This window comes from Thermobia domestica, chromosome 13 (assembly GCF_964235325.1).
Source record: "Thermobia domestica chromosome 13, izTheDome1.hap1.1, whole genome shotgun sequence".
NCBI lineage: Eukaryota > Metazoa > Arthropoda > Insecta > Zygentoma > Lepismatidae > Thermobia > Thermobia domestica.
Window position 1 is genome coordinate 172,591,233 of NC_137466.1, and position 23,764 is coordinate 172,614,996.

General features: G+C 37.7%; 1 protein-coding gene across 2 annotated transcripts in view; it reads right to left on the minus strand.

The window, feature by feature from the left end:
* The window catches only part of AQP (aquaporin), a 64,563-nt gene that overhangs the window by 30,454 nt on the left and 10,345 nt on the right, over positions 1-23,764 (minus strand). Inside the window, exon 1 of one of the 2 annotated variants that reach the window (XM_081736905.1) lies at positions 17,268-17,505. The exons of the other annotated variant lie outside the window; for it this stretch is intronic. The gene's annotated coding sequence lies outside the window, so the exon portion shown is untranslated. Of the gene's footprint in view, positions 1-17,267; positions 17,506-23,764 lie in introns of those variants that run through there. 2 annotated transcript variants of the gene reach the window in all.

Below are 23,764 nucleotides of genomic sequence, written 5' to 3' on the forward strand. Positions count from 1 at the left end.
TCAGCTTATTCACGACGATCCATGTCAAACGACGAGGGAATAGGCAGAGATAATGGAATGCTCCCCCAGGACCATAGAACATCACCTTCACTCGGGATGGGAAAGATTCAAAAGTTAAGCGCATGGATTCCTTATGATTTGAAAAAAAAAAAAAAAAAAAATCAACGAGACACAATCTCTCATAGACAGAAGCAGCGATTCCTCTACCGAATTGTAACTGGCGACGAAAAATGATACCCGTACATCAATATAAAGCAGCACAAAGAATGGCTTAGCTCCGACAAATGGGCGACGCCGCGCACAAAACAGCTTGTTGAACATTGTGAAGAAGTTGTAAATAACAACGGAGAATACATTATGGATTGATTTGTTCTCTTCATTTCTTGTTTATTTTTGTGAAAATCTAAACTTTAATAATAATAATAATAATAATAATAATAATAATAATAATAATAATAATAATAATAATAATAATAATAATAATAATAATAATAATAATAATAATAATAATAATGGCCAGAACTTATGGGTCTACCCAATACAAAGTAGAGACACAGCAAACCATATAACAAAATAAATTGTTGTTTGGCTTCTCCTAACAAAGATACCCATAACTATTCGCAAATATCAATGAAAAGCAATTTTTTTTTATCCCAGAGTTAGAAATTTAACATTATTCATGAGTTTTTTTTTCAGCCTTCACGGTTACATGTTATTTCGCTGTCATTTTTGGCTTTCTTGGATTACTCATATGTCATATAAAAGTAAAAACGATTTCAATTTCATGAACTACAATCAGATCTCCTTGATGGATTCTGATCACACGATTACTGAATACCACCATAAAATCAGAAACATGCAATATTACAATATGACTTCAGTAGGGCAGACTAGCCACTAAGTTTGGGTACCGGTATACTTTCCTTGTCGCAGGTTTTTCTCAAATCTGTATGTATTACACATAAGATTCGTCTGTCATCAGCGTTTCAATGTAGCACTGTTACACGTCTCAGCTCCAGTTATTTGAGGAGGCAAGCTACTTTACAGTGCAAGTGAAATTTATACATATACATATAGTTATCAAAATAATGAAAATGCCTTATCAAAATGCAACTTATTTGTTTAATATGGCATTGGACTATCGTTTGACTGTCAGTATAGCTTGAATTCACCGCGGAATTATAGCATATAATTCGTGAATCCTTTCCAGAGGAATAGTGAACCATTCTTCATACAGTGTAGCACGCAATTACGTCGGTGATTATGGGGGAAATCTACAAACTCGTTGCTTTAAAACTGACCATTAAAGTCCAATACTGTTTAAGTCGGTTGAATCAAAAGACTAGAACAGACCTTGCTATTTCTTAAACCACGTCGCAACAAGTCGATTATGTGTAAGTTGTGCGTTCAAGTTCTAAAGTATCCTATTTTTTCAAGTACTGTAAGCAGATGGAAAGATGCAGTTCATCTTAAATTATGCGACGACTCTTTGTGAATTTATGATACAGAACTCAGCACCGTTTAGCGGTCATAAATAGTTCTTATAGCCGCTGCTAGTGTGAGCAGCGTTTTCGATTATAAGTTACAACGTTCATTGTGTATGAATAGTGTAAGATCATCCATTTTGTCCACCTGCGAAGTGTGAATACATAGATATTCATTGTTAATTTCTACCAATTCCGATTTCTGAATTAAGCCTTTATTAACGAACTTAATTCCTAATTTTGAGTACTATCTACATCCTGACCAAATTTGGTGGTGATTCGTCAAGTAGTTCTTATGTCCTGAACGAACACAAAAACAGGGTAAATATATAAAGGAGTTTTGATCAACCAAGTTCCTTAAAAAAAAAAAAAGATATCTTAGAATTTAAACGCCCCTCGTATGGTGTATCTTCGAAGACTGTACTATCGGATGCACCTGATCACCAAGTGGACACGTAATCACAGGCATTGATTCGCCCTTTGAGAACTAAAATTGGACCGACGGAATACCATGACATTGCAGTTCAAACGACCACAGAGCTGCTACAATGTGTAATAATATGCAGTAGGCGATTCGGAGCATACACCCATTTGGGCACATGTCATATATAAACCCGTTCTGTTATTGAAAGCAAAGAGAAAGATGTCTCATTGGACCGTAATATTACTCTCTTCCAATGCTCGGCAGTTCATATTTTATGTTCCTGGTATCAAATTTCTCTGGCCCCCACGTGGCGGCAGTGGTCAGAGATTTCGGGGTCGCAACCCGGGAGCAGACGTTAAGATTATGCAGTTCTTTTGAACTGTGGCTGAAGTAACAGATCTTTTCAGATTCTGAGGGAATTTTTCAGTCAGTTGTGCCATTAGCTGTATGGTTCTTTTTAACAATTCTTTGCAAAATTCGGCGATATCTCCTACCAATTTCTGGTTTTCGTCCACTACCCCTCTTCTCAAAGGATTTGTCATAATTGCTTTCGATACATCTAATGCACTGATAGTTTTGGATAAATTTGCCCCAGCTAACCACGTACCTGTTTGCTCCATGAAAATCAAAGAGATATTTCATTTTACACTTCATCGTCTGACCCAAATAGCACACATGAACCCGTACTTCATTACCTCGTGTACTATTCACCATTATCCAACCAGGGCTAATACAAACCAGCTGCAATACGTTACTAAATGACAAAGATTATGTACTGCAGTACATGAGTGTTTTCATTATTTTGATAATTATATGTATTTGAAAATGAAAACGTATAGTAAATCGTTAATATTTGATTCACAACTCATAAGGTTATGTATTAGTTCATTCAATTTCAAAATCATGCAGTTAAGGGTAAAGATTCCCCATAAATATTTAGTTTACAAGTCGAACATCTCAGAATTAGTGTTTAGTAATAAATCACATTCTAAGTTCAGTCGCAGGCGTCTAGGTCTATTGAATCATTTAATAACACTTATAAATGTCAATCGGTTTATTTTTAAAATTTCTATTCTCCATTGTTATTACGTTATTTACAAAATAAACTCCCTCGTGGCTATTCGCTATGGTTAGCGTACATCTTTGCTATTCGGATTTCGATCCCCAGTGAGAGCTCATGTGGTTTGGACCCCATGTTAAACTGTAGATTATGGCATCGGTACAGAAAGGGACGCTAAACTCCTTTCGAATCATTCAATCAAGATATTTGTATAAATCCAGGAAAATAAATGAAAAGATTAAAGTTGAATCTGAACAGAATTATGACGAGTTTTCATGTTATTTTGGCCAACTACGTGACGTAGATTTATCATACAGGGTGTTTATTTACTTTTCATAGTTGAGAGCGCAGCATAGTAGACAAATGGTACGGCAGTTGGTCAACAGACCAATTTCTGTTAGAAAAATGAAATATATCAGTTTTACGTCCCACGATTATGCCTACTAGGCTAAAGGAGACGGTGATGACGAGAAATGATTGAATTAAATGGTGGAATGTTTAAAGTAGGAGGAAATGGAAAAACCTCAAGAAAACCCATGAACACTTTGTTTGTCCATCACAAGGCCCATTTGGTTTGAGCTGGGATCGAACCAGAGATCCCGCGTACCAGAGCAGGTAAACGCTCTACCACTGAGCCACCGTTCCCTCAATCAATTGTGTTAGAACCAGCTCGTATATAACTGAAGATAAATAGCGTTTTGCGATTCTGTTTTCCTTAATCTAAAATTTTTAATTGTCTCACCTTCTCTATGGGACCGGAAGTGGAGTACATAAATACGTTGTATGTTATAATAATAATAATAATAATAATAATAATAATAATAATAATAATAATAATAATAATAATAATAATAATAATAATAATAATAATAATAATAATGTATATTTTATAATTAAAATTAATGACAATCAAAACGCTGTTTTTTTTCAAATGTTGGCCGTGAGTCCTATCCAGTTAATATCGGTCAAGTACTAACTAGTACTCTTAAAATAATTATTTGAATATTTTTTCTTTTGTTATTCAAATATCTTAAGATTCGTTTCCAATATTCGAACGAATATTCGGTATTCGAACAATTGTTGGAATAACTGTTCGTTATCCAAATAATTATTCGAACAGTTATTCGAATTAAGAATTTTGTTCGAATATTCGAATAACGATTAGTCAAAGGATTCATTATTCGAAAAATGAAATATTCAAATTTTAACAGCCTTAGTACTAACTTCAATAGAGCACATATCGTACGAGAATACGGGGAAGACGAGATTCCTAATCTCTGATCGAAATGCGCAGTGCGAGATACGATTCTCAATGGTGAAAGTGTCTTTGATACTCTTTCGAATATAACTGCGATGTGTGTGTGTTTTAGTTTCGAATATAACCAGACCATTCTCTACATACGAGGTGTGACACACAAAAACCGAGACTAAGTGTGTAGCTTGAAAAAAGAGTGGAGTTGGCAACAACTGTTTTGGTGACGTCATGCCACACACCTCCTTTATCCATGTGGCCAGTTTCGACTTAACCGTATAACCGATCACGCCAGTTGGGAGTACTGTGTCATTGAGTGAACACGTGCAACTGCATTGTGCCGGAAAAATGTCTAATGTAAAAACCGAACAGCGAATCAACATTCGGTTCCCAGTGGTCAGATTGTTAATCAACACTACTACATTGAAGTACTAATAAGACTTCGTGAAAAAATAGAAAAATAGGCCCCAGTTGTGGAGTGATGGATGTGTATTGCACCAGGACAATGCACCCGTCCACCCGGCTCTATCTGTCAAGCAGTTTCTGACCCGAAAAACATTACTGTGCTGTGGAATCCTCCTTATTCACCTGATTTAGATGCATGCGGCTTCTTTTTTATTTCTCAAAGTTAAATCTTGTTTAAAGGGAACCCATTTTACCTCAATTGAAGAGGTTCAGGCAAAAACTGAGAATCTCCTGAAGGGCCTTACAAAAAACCTCGTTTCAGAACTGTTACCAGCAATCCCAGCACCGAATGCAGAAGTCTGTGAGTGCTTTAGGGGACTACTTTGAAGGTGATAATGTCATGGAGAACTTTTCTGTAAATACAATGATTTATTGGACCAGTCTCGCTTTTTTTTTTTTTTTTTTTTTTTTTGTCATATCTCGTATTGTAATACCCTGCGTGGTTGTGTTTACAAACATCTACATGTACTTCTATCAAATACCAACCATGTCCATGTGCGTTTTACTATGGATTACTACAGCAGCAGACGACGGAGAAAACAGTGACACCACTAATCACATGTCGACGAGGGAACAGCAGCGCCACCGTCTCACCTGGAGAACCTATATAACCGATAGAAAATCATTAGTCTGCGACTAGTCACCCCTCCTTTAGCTTGCTCTGGAGCTCTAGGAGATACCTAGCTTGCTTCGTAGCTCTGTGATTCTTAACCCCCTCACTACTTGCTTCCGAGCATTGGGGATTCCTAATCTATTCCACCTAGCTTGCTCGGAGTTCTGTGGAAATCCCGCTCTAGCCTGGACCTTGGGTCGTCTCTCTCTACCTTATGTTAGAAAGAGAATTTGCATTATTGTAGTATTTGAGCAAAAAACAGTTTATAGAGGATTTTATAATAAAAACCGGGAGTGGGAAATGATTCCGGACACTGTAATTTGTTCTACCTGCTCCTGCACAAGCAGAATTTTACAATATTTATTAATTTTAATTAAGAAACAAATCTTACGTGTTTCAAAGAAGGAATTTGTCATGACGCTCTGTATGGTATTTGCTAACATTATCTTTGTCCAGGGGTAAGCAACGATTCTGCAGAGGGAATAAATAAGCAAGGGCGCCGATTTCCTTGTAAATTTAGGGGGCCCATTCAGATGCAGAAGGTATATATGTAAGAATTTTAAGACAAATTGCATTCAAATTATGCCTAATATTGTATATTCATAAATACAATAGGGGGGCCCACATGAGTTTGGGGGGGGCGGCTCCCCAGGATCGGCGCCCTTGTAAATAAGCCATTAGGAGGTCCCCAAATCGTAAAAAGTGAATTAAGGTCTGTAAGTTTTTAATAAAGTATTTAGTAGATACCAGCATCACTGGAAGTAACATTATTAATATTACTGACATTATAAAGTTTTTTTTTTTTTTTTTTTTTTTTAAGTAATTAGATGTCCGAAAGTATGCATGGCAACATTCTTTGAAAGATATTCATACGCTTACAAAAGAAAAATAAAAGATAACAAAGAAGATTCAGAAAAGAAGTTAGTAAAAATCGATTCCATTTTCAAGAAAGCCATTGTTCTTCCTTTTTTGAAAAATGAAGGTGACAAGAAAAGTGTAATGTTGAAGGTTGGCAATTCTACATCGAGAGCAAGTAGACAGATAGGTAAGGAAGTAAAACATGAAACATCGGTATGCGATATGACAGTTATACCCAGTGACAGGCCCGTAGCCAGCCCAAAAATTTAGGGGTGGGCCCGGTAGAAGTTAGGGGGACCCGACCCAATCACATTATACTTAATCACCATATTATAATTCATTTGCAAGCCTACCGTGAAACTTTTAGGGGGCCAGCCAAAGTTTAGGGGGGACCGGCCCCCTAGCCCCCCGTGGATACGGGCCTGCCCAGTGGCGTATATACGATTTTGTTTCAGGGGGAGGGACTTTGCTCAGTTTATTCATAGGAATGTGAAAATTCTGTAAGATATTTAATTTACTTTAAAATAGTTAATAAAATTTCGGGAAAGGGGTTTAAACCTGGAGGCCTCCCTTAAATACGCTGGAAGTGTTAATTTAAGCAGTGTTTTGTCTGCTTCGTCAACTGATTTGACAGTCGTTCCCGAAATAAGTGAAAGTGCTAATGTCAGTAGTAGTGTGGTCGGTTTTGGAAACTGACATTAACAAATAAACTAACAATAAAGAGTAAAAGATAGAGTATGGTACCTATTCTTAGAACTCTAGATTGATTCCGAAAAAAGAACACTTTTCGCTATCTATTATCGTTTTTGTTCTTCGTAGATCAATGTTGAAACCGGAAGTTGTGGTGGATTTCCATCATATCTAGTTTTAGTAGAAAGTTAAGGATGGAGATGAAATGTATTCTTGGGACGCTTAAGCGGTTGTTGCACGAAACCACTTCTCAGTATCTATTACCGTTTTTGCTCTATACTGATCAAAGTTAAAATCGGAAATGGATTATTTCTACCACATTCAGTGCGTGTATCTGCTCCATCAATGATCTGCTCCTTACTTTGGACTTTCTACATCCTGCCCAAAATTAATGGTGATCCATTAAGTAGTTTTTGAGATTTTCGTTTTGACTCCCGGATGAACACACGGACAGACAGGGTGAATATATAAAGGAATATTGGTTAGTATTCTAAACACTTTAAAGAACTAACCGTTACTTCTCGTAATTTTCTTATGTGAATCTTTTGAACCAATTAAATAAGATTTATTTTAAAGTTGAGCACTGTTAGCAGAAAGCATTTCCTGTTTACTTTTTTATTACTACACTCCACAAAAGATAGGCTACTACGCATAATCCATTTATATTTCTACTATTTTGTGCTGTATTACATAACTGTCACAAACTCATCATAATTCCAGTGTGAGAAGTAATAGTAGTTGCAGGTGACATGCAAATGTGTGTGTTCGTTGTTCTCTTGAAACACTTGTGAGCCGTAGTACGAACTGGCATTGCTCCAGCCAACATTGGAAGCCGGAGAGAATCAATTACTCGTGTCGCACAGCACAGGGGAATCTCTTCCGTCGTTGCACTTGGTCTCAATAGCTCTCACGTAACAAGGATATGAGAGTCCTGCTTGTCATCTGCATTAACAATAGTGTCTCTAAGTGTTCTAGATAATACGAGAGACACGGATATGTTAAACTTGATTGCATAAGTTAGCTTTCTAACAGTAGCCCGCCCATTTAGCTCTATGAATGTTAATAAGGACGATTACAGTCTCATAAGTTAGGCCTTAAAATTAATATTAAATTCTTACATGCGAAAGAAGTTACTTCATGTTAAGGTGAAACAACATACAGCCAAGATAGGCGTGATGGATCAGTAGTAGAATGCTTACTTCTGGCGGGAAATATCTCTCCGATCCCATCAGGGACGCCCGAAGAAAATTTTCTAGAGGGGGGCCCATCTTTATGGTTGCTATATTACGTCTGGTATATCTGGTATTTAATATACGTGCTTTGCTATATTATATATACATTTTCGTGAGCCAGAGGGGGTCCCGGCTCCCACCCTGCCTTACCCTTCGAGCGCCCATGGATCCCATATAATATAATTGTGGTGAATGATATCGTGTCTATGAGTTTTCTAATAGTTCTTTGGCTTTCTGTTTTCTCCTACTAATTTTTTTTCTCACAAATCTTTTCATAAGTAACTTGGAGAGGCTGAGTTAAGTTCATTTTGAGTTCAACGTCCCTTTCAGCAGAGACGCTATATGGGAGGTGGACCTACTGATTAACGTGGAATCCGAATCACATCAGCTCCCGCCGGGAATCGAACGTGGGTCTCCCACTCTAAAAGCGCGTACGCTAACCGCTTAGCCACGAAGGAACTCTAACTTGGAGTGGTGTACACAGAATGTCGTTAAGGAGGAGGGGTACAAGCATCGAAACTCATATTGTTTTAGTGCCACTCGATTCTATTCATTTCTTAATATCGTAAAGTTATAGGTTTTCATATTTTCTTGGAGAACAGAGGGATAAAAGCTGGTAAACATCTCCCTCCTTTGCGTCCACCACTGTTCACTTGCTTTCTTCAATTTACAGGGAAAGCCTCTGGACGTAGAAGGTTTCATTTTACCTTTACTTCTAAGCAAAATAAGGGTGAAGAAAATCTTCTGATAATGAAAAAGATATACACCGTATATATTGGATTTTTTTATTGTCCAAGTGTGAGGATTTCACCAGTGAATTTTGGCTAGATAATAAATGAACACTCTGTGTATATATACCGAAGGTTGTTCGCTTTATATCCGACCATTTTTGACGGGTACTCACTTTAAGAGATACTACACAGCTATCACCGATAATGTTTTATTAGACCCCCAGCATTATGGACTATCACATGGCATCGCATTTTCCACTGCAACAAGCCACGGCGCGGGACAAGCATGGTAATTCTGTCTCACTCCTCCCTGCACGCTCTCCATAGACCATCCAGGATGAGCGAACGGCGATGTTAAGGACGTCGTTTGAACAGTCCAAATGCGCAAAAATCCATTAGACTGGCGTCTGGACTTTTCACAGGAATGTCTTCAAACGGAATGACACGAATTCCTAATTCCTCTGCCATTTCCTGACAAAGAGAAACTTAGTGATATTCTGTTCGAAACCTTGTTCATATAGATCACCACCTGGTTCGAGTCCATTCCATGCAAGTGTGGGATGTCTCTCCTATAGGTAGATGTCAGAATAGATTCTTGCTTTCACCTTCATGTTTGGTCCACCTTGCGTATCAGGAACTTAAATCTCATATCCGAAACCCGTAACAACCACAAAGCCACGAAAGAAACTTTCCCTGCATTGACGAACAAAGTTGCTGCCCCTCTTTGCGTCAATGTCACAGTATGTAATTGCCCGAATGTGACCACCAGCAGTGAGATGGACATATGATTCATCAATTGTGACAACTTTCTTCCATTTGGAACCCGCCAGGTCCTTTTTTATATACAATTTCCTCCAGTTCGTCTTACGTTCGCCAATGTAATGCGGTAGCAGGTGGTGTAAACGGGCCTTTTGCACACACTTCAACCTGAGAAGATTGCAAATTGTTTTGTTCAAAGTTGACAGTGGGAGGTGGAATCTGTAGCTTATATCACGTTGCGTCGGAGAATTTTCTGATTCCCTTTAGCACTATGAGTGTCACTTTGCTTGCAGCCCTTCTCCTAGTGGGTTTCGTGGGCGAATGTTTCGCAAGGAGTCTGCTGTGTGTAACGGGCCACAATAGTCATCACCCCGAGTGTTAAAGTATTCTTCCGACACTGTTTCACAATGCGTACGAACGAAAACCTAGCATGGAAACGGGACATTACAAAACCCTCCCAATACCGGTTGATTTTCGTTGCCATTTGATAACACACACGCACCCACAAAGCCAGACATAACACTGCACCCGGCAGCAAACCCATAGTTCCAACATTATACTCCAGGTGGCAGCACCGAATCGGAAATGGTCGGATATAAAGATAGATAGGTATATATATATAGGTATATATATATATATATATATATATATATATATATATATATATATATATATATATATAGATAGATAGATAGATAGATAGATAGATAGATAGATAGATAGATAGATAGATAGGTATATATATATATATATATGTGTGTGTGTGTGTGTGTAAATAAGCAGTGGTAGAGGTTTAGAAGCCAGGATCAATAGCAGATTTTATTTTCACGCTTATACGTGAGGAAATGCGCAATATTTCACCACAGAATACGTCGCAGCACGTGCTATTGCGAATACAAGGAACAGTCACACTGGCAGTCTCTAACATTCCGACTTCCCGCTGAAATATTCTGTGTTCACTGTTAACAAGACTATTCTTTTGCCTACTTTAGAGTCATTTTGAAGTCAGAGCATATCCAAGAATTTTCTTGAGAGGATGCTTAGGAATTATAGTCTGCAGGAAATTCCTTGCACACCTATTGCACATTGCTGAAATATGCATTGTTGGACGACGTACATATGGCTTCCTTTACACTAGCATAGACTGCCATTCCACGGTTTCTCGAATTCGAAATAATGTAGCTTTTCCGTTATTTTGGACAACCCTAACTCTAACACTATGCACTTTTCTCCCTAACCCCCGCAAGTCCACATGATTTTTTCTTATTTTCAAATGAAGAATCTACCCCTTCAATTTGTCAGTATCGCTTGTTAACACCATATATATATATATATATATATATATATATATATATATATATATATATTCTCCCAAATCATGGGGACAAATATATATTTCCTCAACTTATGGGAACAATTGCTTCCTATGCCCCCCACCAAAGACTCCCTTGTTAGAAGTTCACAGACCTATTATACAGATTATATAGTCTATCGGTTGATGCACCCTTGTGTAATATCAAATTTCACTTAGTGTCCTCTGTGTTCTGCTTCTGTTTGTAACTTTGTTATTAGTGAAGATAGATTCTCTTCAGTTGCATTAATTGTCCACGGAAGCAAAGTATATATTTTACGGTTAATACCTCAGAACTCAAATCCCAATGATTTCACCTTTAATCACAACATAAGTACTAGATCTATTGAATATGAGTAAATACACATGATGGATATATTTATAGTTATCAGATTGTCGATTCGTTTTTTTCTTTTTTTTTTTTTAAGTTAGCAGCAGTTACATAAACGCGACGAGTAACAACAAGTATTTGAAATAGGAGTTTAGAGAAAAATTGAGAAAATTAGGTAGACCGAACGTTAAGCCAATTAGGAAGTATTAGAAAGATAGTAAAGGAGAAAAGAACAATACTGTAATATTCTGTAGGTAGAGTCGATAACGTGCACAGAAATTTTAACCCTTCACCCTTTTATTATAATATTCTATGTCTTTCTCTGAGTTTATAAATACTATAAATAAATGTATTCAGTGTAGGATAATTCCCTTCGTCATACGATGTTGCCCTCGGGTAGATAGGATGTTATCTTAGCCCAAAACAACCTCAGACGGAATAGGTGTGTCCGTAGTCCATAGCGACCTCGAGAGAAGGTATTATAGGTTTATACTCCGTAACCCATGGTGGCCTCGGGAGTAGGTATTGTAGGTTAATGATCAATACAATACACTAATAATTTCTTAGCGTCCTCTTTTATAGCCGTCCTTTGAAGGGAGAACCTGTGGAGGGGTTATCGGATTTCTTCGTGGTTCTCCGTGTCCTCTTCGTCTTTTCCTGAAACTGCAATTTCCTTCTGTCGTCTGCCACTATTTGTTTACAAATCGTGAAAACATGTGTTTATAGTAAAAACATGTGGCTTATAGTACGTGTGCGTGTACGGATCCTTGCAATATTGTAGATATAGGGTTATTCAAAAAGCACGCCGGTTTTGTTACATCAAATTACGAACTTAATTTTTTTCAAAACACACTAACAAAATTCATAAAATGTTCATCACACATTCCAATTTTAGGTAATGGAAATCATAGTGGATAATTCTCTGTACTGAAGAACATCCTATACCCAATTCTTGGGAATGGCGAGGAACCGATCTCATTGGACTAACAGCCACACTATCACGAACCATCGCAATGTTTTGCTCAGAACGACTACTACGACGACGCCCAGGACTTTTAATGTTCACTGTTGAACCCATTTCAATAATTTTTTTCATAAGCCTGAGAACTGTTGATTCATTCGGTGCTTCATTTCGCCCTAGAACTGCGCGAAGTCGCCTGACAGTTCCTGCATAACTTTCTCCGTTCTGATAAAAAGTTTTTACAGTTAGCACACATTGCGCTATAGTAAACTGCTCCATGGCTAGACACAGACTGAAGAATTGCTAGAAATTCAGACTAAGGTGATGATCGGAATGGTCGTAGGTAGAGAAAAAATACAAAACAATGTCGGCGACCGAGAAAAAAAAAATTGGCAGACAATCCAAAACCGGCGCTCTTTTTGGATAACCCTATAATTAGTAACAGAAAACCAGTAATGTCGTAATTAGAACCCGGATTTATAAGCACAATCAAACAATAAAATAATCATGAAAATATGCATGATAATTTGAAAACATAGGCATCAATATAAACAAAAACAAATACACGAAAATCAAATGAAATATTTGTTTTGGTGAAATTCTAACTTTATTCGAGGTGTTACATTATATAAGGAAGATGATCTGGAGATTTTCTTGGGTGAAGCTTCCGTAACATGTGATTCAGTCACTGAAAAATGAACTACACATTGAAAATGTTTTCTCTATGTCGACCAATGTCAAAAGGGCATCTGAAAAGCAATGTAGTCTTTTTTGGTCAATTGCTCTTTAATATCTGTGTCTTCACCGGTAAACTGTCTAGAAATTTTACACAGTGGTTTGTAACCAGGATTTTTTTTTTTTTTTAGTTATACGTGACTGAGCTGGTCGAACGCAATTTGAGCAACACCATGAGTCTCTGAATTTCTTCTATGATATCAAAAAACGTGAAAGTTCTAAGGAATTATTTCGCGCTTCCAGGTCTTTTATAAAATCGGTCAGTTTGGAGAAGTTGTTATGGATTTACTACGGAAAACATGGAATCAATTATAACAGCAGTGCATAGGAGTGAAATACACACGTTTAATTTGATATTTTGAGTAAAATATGTATCTTACACTATTCAACAATGCTTGCACTGCACAACAACGTATCTTTATGTTTATATTTCAGGTTCTATGAAGACAACATTGCCTGATATAGAGACTCACCCTATCGAATAATGCATTATTGCGAGTTGTTGGGTGCATGAGAGGAATGAAAGAAGGAAAACTATGGCAGAAGTGAGTTCTGGCTTTGTGACGCAGTGGTGGGATCTTCCTAAGAAGCAAATCATTTTGAAATAGCAGCATAAACTTTTGCCCACACGTGATGCCAATCATAAGAAAAGAACTGGCAAACCTTCCACTAGAGATAAAACATGAAGTCTCGTGCAGAAGTCCTTGGAGGAATGGTTAATAAAACTGACATAAACAATCTGCGAAACTGGGTATACCCCGGTCGACAATGCAGAAACATATGAACCAAAGCTAGCATATGCGTGCATATCACCCTTTATTTTTTCAAGAATTATCAATAATGTCATAGATCGGAGAAAAGAAGCATGTACGGCTTTCCTTGAGGCACTCTACACAACAACAAAGCGAGGTAAAGTAATCTTATCAGATAAATATGCAATCTATCGGAGTTCTCGAATACGAAATGTTTTCTTGGTCCTCCACATGTGATGATATAAGCAGACACGGACAGCAGACACTTGTTTGGGTTGTTCTTCTTTAACGGTGTTATGAATAAACATCGGTATCTGGATATGTTGCGGAACTGGTTTGTTCTACTCTTGAAAGAACACGGAATTAAAAAAAAAAAAAAAAAAAAAAACATGTTGGTTTCATCAAGATGAGGCACCTGCCCATTACGACATTATAATACACAAATATCTTTATGACGTGTTTCCTGGACCTGTGTGGCCAGTAGAACTTGCCCGCCCACCACAAAACCCATACCTCACAGCATGGGCTTTGTGGTGGGCGCACAGGTATATATATACAACACCCACCCTATATATATATATATATATATATATATATATATATATATATATATATATATATATATATATGTGTGTGTGTGTGTGTGTGTGTGTGTGTGTAAGAATTATCCTTGTTCTGAAAAGAAATGAAATTGATATTAGGATTAGATCTCTGGTCTTTCGACATTTATGGCCATGTTAGCCCGTCACATATGAGGGATGACGTCCCTCGGTGATCACACTATCCGAGGAAAGGGAAGGAAGAAAGTGGCCTGGGACCTGTATGTTACGTACTATCCCGTCATTTGCCTGTGTGAATGAGGAAAACCTGATTCAGGATGGCTGGCCTGAGAATGCTTTTACACTTTTCGACCGAGTGTCCCCACCGGGAATTGAACCCGGGACCGTTCGGAGAAATGAAATTGAGTGGTTGAATCTTCCTGCTTGACGAAATCCTGCCTACGTCACTGGATGCATGTATATACGCATTTCTGTTGACAAGTGTATCAGAGAAGGCTCAAAACGTGGCAAGGTTTTCGACTCCCTACAAGTAACCACCTTTCTCATTACACTGTATATTTTTTTTCTTTTGCAGTACACTGATATCAAACAAAACTGGAAAAAATCCTTTGATAATTTATTTTATTTTAAAGATATTTTCGGGCGTTACTCAATACAATATAGCACAAAACTGAAATTAACATGGCCCTGTTGCTGAAAAGGGCTTAAACCTTAATGAAACAATCTTCAAAAACTTAGCGAAAGAAATGCATCATTCAACCGTAGCTTGAAGAGTCAAATTACTAATCTGTTAAAATGCCATATGCTATTTTATGTTTGTGACAAATTCTGTTGACAATGAGATCTCGGAAACTATAAGGTATAGAAACGAATTTCACCGGTCGATTCCAAATTTTGCGTACATTTGTCAGTTCTCACTATTTTTCTTTTTATCGTGCCATTATTTTCCTATTCAACGTTTTAGGGATCATTTTGAGCCTATGATTAACATTGTCGCTAGGGTGCAGGCATTGGTAAGGTTGATATCCTTGTGATAGGCAACCAGTGCAAGAGCTACGTATAGCGGGTTGACGGACGTTGCTGGTACTTCATCTGAGTGGCTAAACTTACTGCATACTGACAACTTCAAAGGGCTGTAGAGCCTTAATTGAGGCATACTAGGATATGGACTCACCCCCCATAACATCTATATAGAATTAAAATATCACGTTTATATGCTCGTCTATACCAATCCACTTCCTTTGTGAGTCCTTCCGTCCTTCATTTGTGTATGTAAAGGAACGTTTACAGATATGATGAGAAGTGGGAAGGAGATCCGTGAACATAATTAGAATGATATGTAGACAGCGCAGTTTCAGCTAGTGTTAATATAGAAAGCAAGCAATCAACCAATCAGCGAGTTCTTGTGACTGGCAGAAATTAGTTGTAAAATCGCGTTTGGGACAGCGTGTAGACACCACCATTGGATATTGGCTTGAGATTATAGTTTTGGCAGTGTGTAATGTTTATCATAAATATCACTTTACGTATTTTGTTCACATATATTTTAAAATGAAATCTTTGAGCTTAACGTCCCACGTTTATGCGTGTTGGGCTAAGGGAGACGATGATTAAAGCAAGTGAATGATGATGAAAGAATTAGTGGAATGAAAAAGTGTAGGAGAACGGGAGTACCCTTAGAAAACCCACGAGCACGATGTTGTCCACCACAAACTTATTTGGCTGGAGATCGAACCGGCGACCTAACGCACCAGAAGTAAGAACCACTGAGTCACCGTGCCCCCTCCCCCTCAGATATATTTTATTTCCAAATATATTTTGAATAAAAAAGTACGTATAATAGTCTTAATACGCAAAATGCTCGAATTATCTAACCATGTTTAACGTGTTTAATCTATTTTGCTAGTTTCCACTTTATATTCGTGTGTTAGCAATGATCAAAACAAGGAAGCAACTATTTTTGTGTTTCAGACACGCGACATCGTTGCTATTTTGTTTGTCCTCATTCTTGCCAGTTTCTATTGTCTCCTGCTTTTGACTCAGATCCAAATGGTAGTAAAGTTAGTCAACATCTCTCTCTCTCTCTCTGGGCATTGTCCCTTTCACTTCGAAGGAATGTAGTGAAGTTTCCGCAACAAGAACAATTCTCGAGTTGAAATGGTAATTTCTTCTTGTACCTTATTCTTGTATTTAAATGAAAAATAAACATTGTATGTCAGTTACTGATAACAGTTTCCAACTCAAACAACATTCAATTTGATAATGGCGATTTTTTGATAAGACTCGCTCTGCATGAACAGCCAATCAGTATACGACTTCTTAATCAATGTTTTTTAAAATGGTACTTGGAAAATCTACCTAGTTTTCAATTAGTTATTTGATATGCTTTCAATGTTCAATTTAATGTACCCAAATTCAATGTCAACCAATAATGATTGAAAATTGTGCAGTAGTACCGGTATTTGTGAATGTTAACATGAATTGTGAATATTAAAAACAAAAAGGGGAAATACAAGTTAATGCCATCGATACAAAAAATAAACGGAAGATGTGTACATACCTCTTATCATGCAAATTAAGTTCTTTTTCTGGTCAAATGAGAAATAAAACACACAAACAGACGCTGACATATTAAAAAAAAAAACACACACACACATGCGAAAACATCGTACACGAGTGTGAATGTCAACAATTGTATAGTATTTCACATATCACATGGTCTGTATATTTGTAGGGGACATCCATTACTCACACGTTTCATCCACCACCCTACTATACCACAATGGTATATATATATATTGCTATAAATTCAGAAAGAATCACTACTACAACGCCTCTCTACTATCCGTGGCAGGATGTTGAACTGGGTAAATATAGACTGTCATCTCATTGACATTCATACTACAAAACAAACAAACATCTGCTTGGTGTGGTAGAAGTCATTGAAATATAAGCACAAAACTACACACACATGCAGAAAAGAAAGGCATATGTCTTTTATATACTTACATAATTGAAACTATGACTCACACAGTTTGAATGTTTTTTCAAAAAATGTAAATAATATCACAACATAAAAAAACAATCAAAAATTCCTCCACCACTTCGGGTTCGTGTCCGAGTAACTAAAAATCTTTGTAGGAGAGAAAAGAAGTCTCCACCACATACTACTGTCTAATAATAGGTGTTCTCCTGGGGTCTTCTCAAACGACACACACTTGCACATACAGGCCGAGTCAGACGGACGCGAGGACAAAAACACACACACTCACGCTCGTAAGCAAGAAAACACAAGAGACAAACATACAGTGTGTATATATATAAACACACACACACAATCTGATACACAGTTGGATTAACTTGTCTTTGTTCAGTGTCTTTGCCACTTTTACGACTTTTCCCTAAATTTCTACCTGCCAACAGAAAACAATTTTTGCAACTAATTTATTTTAAAACACTGCAGCTTTTTCTCATATATATTAAAAATTCTATTTCTTTATTTCCTTCCTGTATCTTGAGTGTTCTGACCAGTAGGCGGCTCTAGTCCACTTACTATAACATTAGTAATGATTTCATAGGGGGTCATCCTGCTGAAAAATTCTCCGCTCAAAGCATATCTCCGATCCAGGGACGTACCGACGGGGTTTAACGGAAAAATGATTGATGTAACCTAAAGATTTGATTTTACACCTCATTTGTACTGTTCCTTTCCTTATAAAAATAATTTAGTTCTATCAGATTTAATGAGACTATAGGTGGCAGCAATTATTTATCGTCTTTTCAGGTGTAGAATAACACATGTTTGATACTACATAGACTATTGGACCTCCCAGAAAAAAATTCAGACCCTTCCCAACAAAAAAAATTCTAGGTGCCCTCTAGCTCCGATCCTGCTCAACGTGAGTTGCCAGCAGCTTACTTCCGCGGTACTATTTTCATACACCCCGTGTATTGGAAATCCCCCCTCCGAGGAAATTTTCTGAAATCACCATTGGCTAACATAGCTAGACGAGGCCACTGAGCCAGTACAGCAATGGTAAGTTTGGAGAGGTAAGTTGAGAGTTAGGATTAGATGTACCAACTGTAATTATGGTTTCATTTCACATGTTGTTACTTTTACGCGTGTCTAACATAAAACACTCTGACTTCCTACAATGTCAATGAAACACTGCAAGAAGGTAAGTACGCTCTTTGTGAAATTGTTAATTAGTGTCGTAAATTGAATACATATTAGATGAAATTTAAAACTCAATAGGTATTTGGAACACTCACGGAATTAAGTGCCCCCCATCCCCCTAAAAAGCAGCATAATGAAACAGTAACATTGTACCTGTAAAGTATGGCAACGGTGTAGCAGTTCTTATTCTGACATAATTAATACGTGCAACGAAGGCTATGTAGGTTTCATTTGGGTTTATTCTTGAATATACTAAAGTGATACGGTACTTATTGTATCGATACTTCTAAGTTCACTTACGAAGTAATAAATCCTCGATCATAAAGGGTGGTGAGGGAATTGGGGTAGAAGTTCTACCAAAAGCATGAAAATAAAACTCGACTAGGTTGTTTGTGAGTCCTCAGTTCAGGTTCACTACCGGCAAATAAGGTTCACACCATCTCTTATTCGGACTACTCGCACTTGTTAAGGGCTCGGGTTTGCTATCCTTAATGGAGCTCGTGCCTACTATCTTCAATGAGGTTCTCGCTCACTAACATCATTGGGGTTCGCTCGAATTCAGAGTCCGGGTAAACTTTCCATTCGGGTCGCCTCCGAGACCAGAATTCAATCTGGCTATTATTGTAAAGTTGTCGCAAAAGCGATGACTCGTCTCGGAAAGTGTATCTGCTTACATTAGAAGAGCTTTATCTCCTTTCGTACCTCGTTACAAAATATATGTCTTGTCTCAACCCACGAACAATTCTACTATCCATTTATACCACTCGTGCTCGTACCAGCTCGCTCTCCATTATTGAGCTAGAGCCTAATAGCTGGGCTCAGAAGCTTAGATGCCTTGGATTAGGAGGAGATGGGCTGATGCACTAGCATCTCAATGCTATCTAAATCTAATAGGGGCAATCTAGTTTTATTGGACGAATACGGTGAATTGGGAAAGAGGTCCTCTGGTCTGGACGCCACAATCATCTGATCTCAATCCCATTGACTTCATCTTAGCTTAGGTATGTGTGCTATGAAATTCTGGGATACTGATCATCCTCGAAGTGGGATAGCCATTGTAGCGGCACATTTGGATTGCTCACATGTTGAAAGGAATTCAAATAATAAGTATGATGGAATATTTGTCGAAGTATGTTCAGAATGGCGGTGAACAGGTGGAGCAACACCCTTATAAATTGGAAATTACTGCAGGAATTGTAATAAAATCTGTGCTATGAGGATTAAGTGTGGGGCTGTACCTAACAAGGCATATGACCGCCATGAAAGCTATCTTGAATCGTGGAAGTCGAAAAGAACCCCAGTTTTCATTACTACCATATACCCGCTTGATCATATGCCTCTATTCTACCCCGCCTGATCTACTACAGACTCTTAACACAGCACTATCAACCGTCAGCAGTTACTTACGCATCCTCTGTGTTATCACATCAAACATCTCACGTGTTGCAAACACTGGAGCAAATCCCGGGGGAATGAGGAGGACATGTCCCCTCCAACCTTTGAACTGGGGACACTGTCCCCCCAATAACTCGATTTGAAATTTTTTGGGGGAAAGGAAGAAATGTAATGATTTGTGTCCCATTACCACAAAGGAAAGTGAGATGAAATTGAGGTCTCCCAGAACAAGCCTCAAATCTGCCCGCCTCCCAATGTTGAAGACAACTCTGCTCCCCTGATCCTCCACAGCATTGTTTTTCAACTTCATAAATGTTTTGAACATCGGTAAGAAGAAAAAAAATATGGGAACGGTCTTACCTGTCCGCCCCAATGCTGAAAACAGATTTGCGCCTCTGGTTGCAAACTACAAGTGTTTCTTCTATTTTGATAACTATTTGTATGTCTATCGTATTTACGGAGATTGTATAGTATAAATTATTGATATTTATAAGCACAAGCAAAGTTTGTTCACTGATGATTGTATAAGATTAATATTGGGGCCCTAGAGTATTGGAGCCTCCTAGCACGCGCACCTTACCTTACTATACCTTAAGAGAAGGCTTTGTTGACCTAGTATCCTACACTTATTCGACGTGTTCCTTTCATGGGCTAGAAACTCTAACGTGTATACTAAATACACGTAAATTCTCATTGTGGGTCAAGAAAAGTTTTTTTTTTTTTTTTTTTAACTAAAACTTTTAAATTGAAAAATAAATGAAATGGTTAGTTTACACTGCTACGATTATTGTCTACGTCTACAGGCTAAAGGAGACTAATAACAGTTGAAAATGAATGAAGAAAGATGGTCGCATGAGAAAATGGGAGGAAATACGAAAGCCAAGAGAAAATATACGAGCACGATGTTGTTCATCATGGTCTGGGATCGAACCACAAATTCTTTGCGGCAGGAATGAACACTTTACTACTACTACTAGAAATAAGATTCTCTTTATTCACAAGAAATCTGGATAAAAATGTTTTAATTTTAACTTTTTTAAATGTAATATATCATATTTTCAGAAAGAAAAAGTATACAAATGAATTTTCATTCTAACTAACTAACTAACTCAATGGTCTATGGAACCCGGAGGTTCAATGCCGCGTTCACAAAAGCTCTCCACTGACTTCTATCCTTAGCTAATTGGATCCAGTTTCTACTTTGTATTCCTATCTCTGAGAGATCCATCTTAATATTATCCTCCCATCTGCGCCTAGGTCTTCCTAATGGTCGTTTTCCTATGGGTCTACCATTCAAGACTTTGAAAGCGTTTCTACTTTCTTCCATTCTAGCTACATGACCTGCCCACCTAAGCCTCCTAGACTTGACGACCCTAACAATGTTGGGTAAACCGTATAAACTATGTAGTTCCTCGTTATGAAGCTTCCGCCATTCCCCATTCTCGTTCCTCTTGGGTCCGAATATTCTTCTCAGGATCCTGTTCTCAAATACTTTCAGTCTATGTTCTTCCCTCAGAGTAAGCGACCATGTTTCGCAACCATACAAAACAACAGGCATGATTATCGTTTTATATATTTTAAGCTTCAAATTCCTCGACAGAATTCGCGACGACAAGAGATTTTGAACCGAATAGTAACACGAATTCCCTGCTTTTAGTCGACATTTAATTTCTTCGTGAATATGATTTTCGTCTGTTAATATTGATCCTAAATATTTGAAAGAATGAATTTTCATTCACTTTGTAAAACTACAGTAGATTTGTAAAGCGTGGTTAAGGAAAGCTGTCGTCTGACAGATAGCTGTAAACAAAAGTATGGAGAGAGTTGTTCGCCAATCACTGCAATATTCATTCACGCTGTTTCTAGGCAACCAATGTCACCCACTGCGCTGTTGCCAAGTTGAAATTGTACCTTTTATCAAATATTCCAATTTTTGTAATTTGGAAATCATACGTTAGTAATTCCACTGTCATACTATTACGATTATTCAATTATAGAATTGTGACTTGTTCTAAGTTTGTCGCCATCGCTCCTGTCTCTATAGTTGCAGATCCGTTGGCAACAACGACTCCCACTCACCACTTGTTCTCTTTAACTGTCAGATGCCAACTTTCTATATCCGCACAATAGTAGAGTATATTATTCTAACCATAAATGGTAGCTTTATCAGTTCCGGTTTCAATAGGAAGAAAAAGGACAAAGATGGGAACATACAGTTGAGATGGTGCATCGACATCAAAAAAAGATTTATCACTATCTCTTACTGTCTTTGCACTGTCCAAATTTAATATGAAAACAGGAAGCGACCTATTTCTACAACTTCTGGCTTCAATAGAGAGACTGAAACAAAGTTGAACTTATTCTTGGGTAAATTCAAATCAAAGAAATTGTTTGTCGTTATATATACAGGCTGTTTCAAAACACCGACAACGTTTCGGAGGTGATTTCTGACACCAAGATAAGACAAAAAGTATAGACCAACCTAGGTGCACAAAATGCTTCCTTTGGGAGTTATAGGATGTCGGAAACATGAAAAAATGCAGTATAAAGGTCTATAGCTCCAATATTATGGGACCTACCGTAATCAGGTCAAGACTTCACTTAGGAATTAATATGTGCTAATATGTGTGCTATTCAAAATACCGGTACATATTTCAGAATCCTAAGGTACTCACGCATCAATTTTTATAGAGAGAGTTTGGCTACGGGCGTATAATTTAAAATAGTCACCAACCACCTGTATACAAATTGTTGCGGAAATATCGCAGGAATTTGAAACGGATATTTGGATAGGGCACATACTAGTTCCCAAGTGAAGTCTTGACCCGACTGTGGTAGGTCTCGTATTTTTTTAGCTATGGACCTTTAAATTTATTTTTTCGTGTTTTCTGCAGCCTATAACTTCGAAAGGAAGCATTTGTGCACCCAGGTTGGTCTATACTTTTCGTCTTATCTTGGTATCAGGAATCACCTCCCAAACGTTCTTTTAAAACACCCTGTATATATTACTGTTTCTACTCTATTGCGATTAATATTGAAACCAGAAATGATAATTTCTACTACTTCCAGTTAGAATACAGATAGAGAACACGGAGCGGAACTTATTCTTGGGACTCTTGGAAAAAGTTCATATCAAAGAAACCGTTTCTTATTATTTATTACCAGTTTAGCTCTGTGAAGATCAATATTGAAGCCGGAAGTTGCAGTGGCTTCTAGTCATCTTCGACTTTAGCATAATGACAAGGGCAGAGTCTGGGTCTATTGTTGAGTGCTAAATCCATATCAAGAGACAGCTTATTGCTGTCTATTAACGCGTTTTATTCTTTCGCGATTAATACTGAAACCGGAAATAGTATAAAGAACTACAACTTCCGGTTGGAATAGAAGGATAATGACAAAGTAGTGACACCTATTGTTGGGCGAAGGGACTAAATCGTATCAACAGTGCTGTAGTCCTAAAATTTTCACAGAGTGTATCGTCGCTGCGCCTCGAAGAACCACTATGTGACATTTTTGTCGAAAATGAGATATGCATGCAAATAAACCTGAAAGCTGTCAGGCAGCGTCACTTATAATGTGAACAGTGAATACTCAATTCTTTTGCCACAACAACGAATAAAAATAATAGATTGAAATGAAAGGCTTCAGGTTCTCATCATGTAAGTATTGATCCTCTATGTGATTATAAAGGCGCAAGAGATAAGCCGACATGTGCTATGCTGAAGCAAGCTACAACAATGTCCAGTGTATAATATACGCAGAACCAATCTTATAATTTCAAGTGTTTCCGTGTATATTTGACAAAATTTTAAGTTTTGGAATGTTTTTTGCTTCTCCTGAAAAGTTGTGGTTTTAACACATAGCGGTTCTTCGAGGCGCAGCTAGAGATGTGGGTCGGGTAAATACCCAGTGGGTAGGTAAATAAAAAATGGGT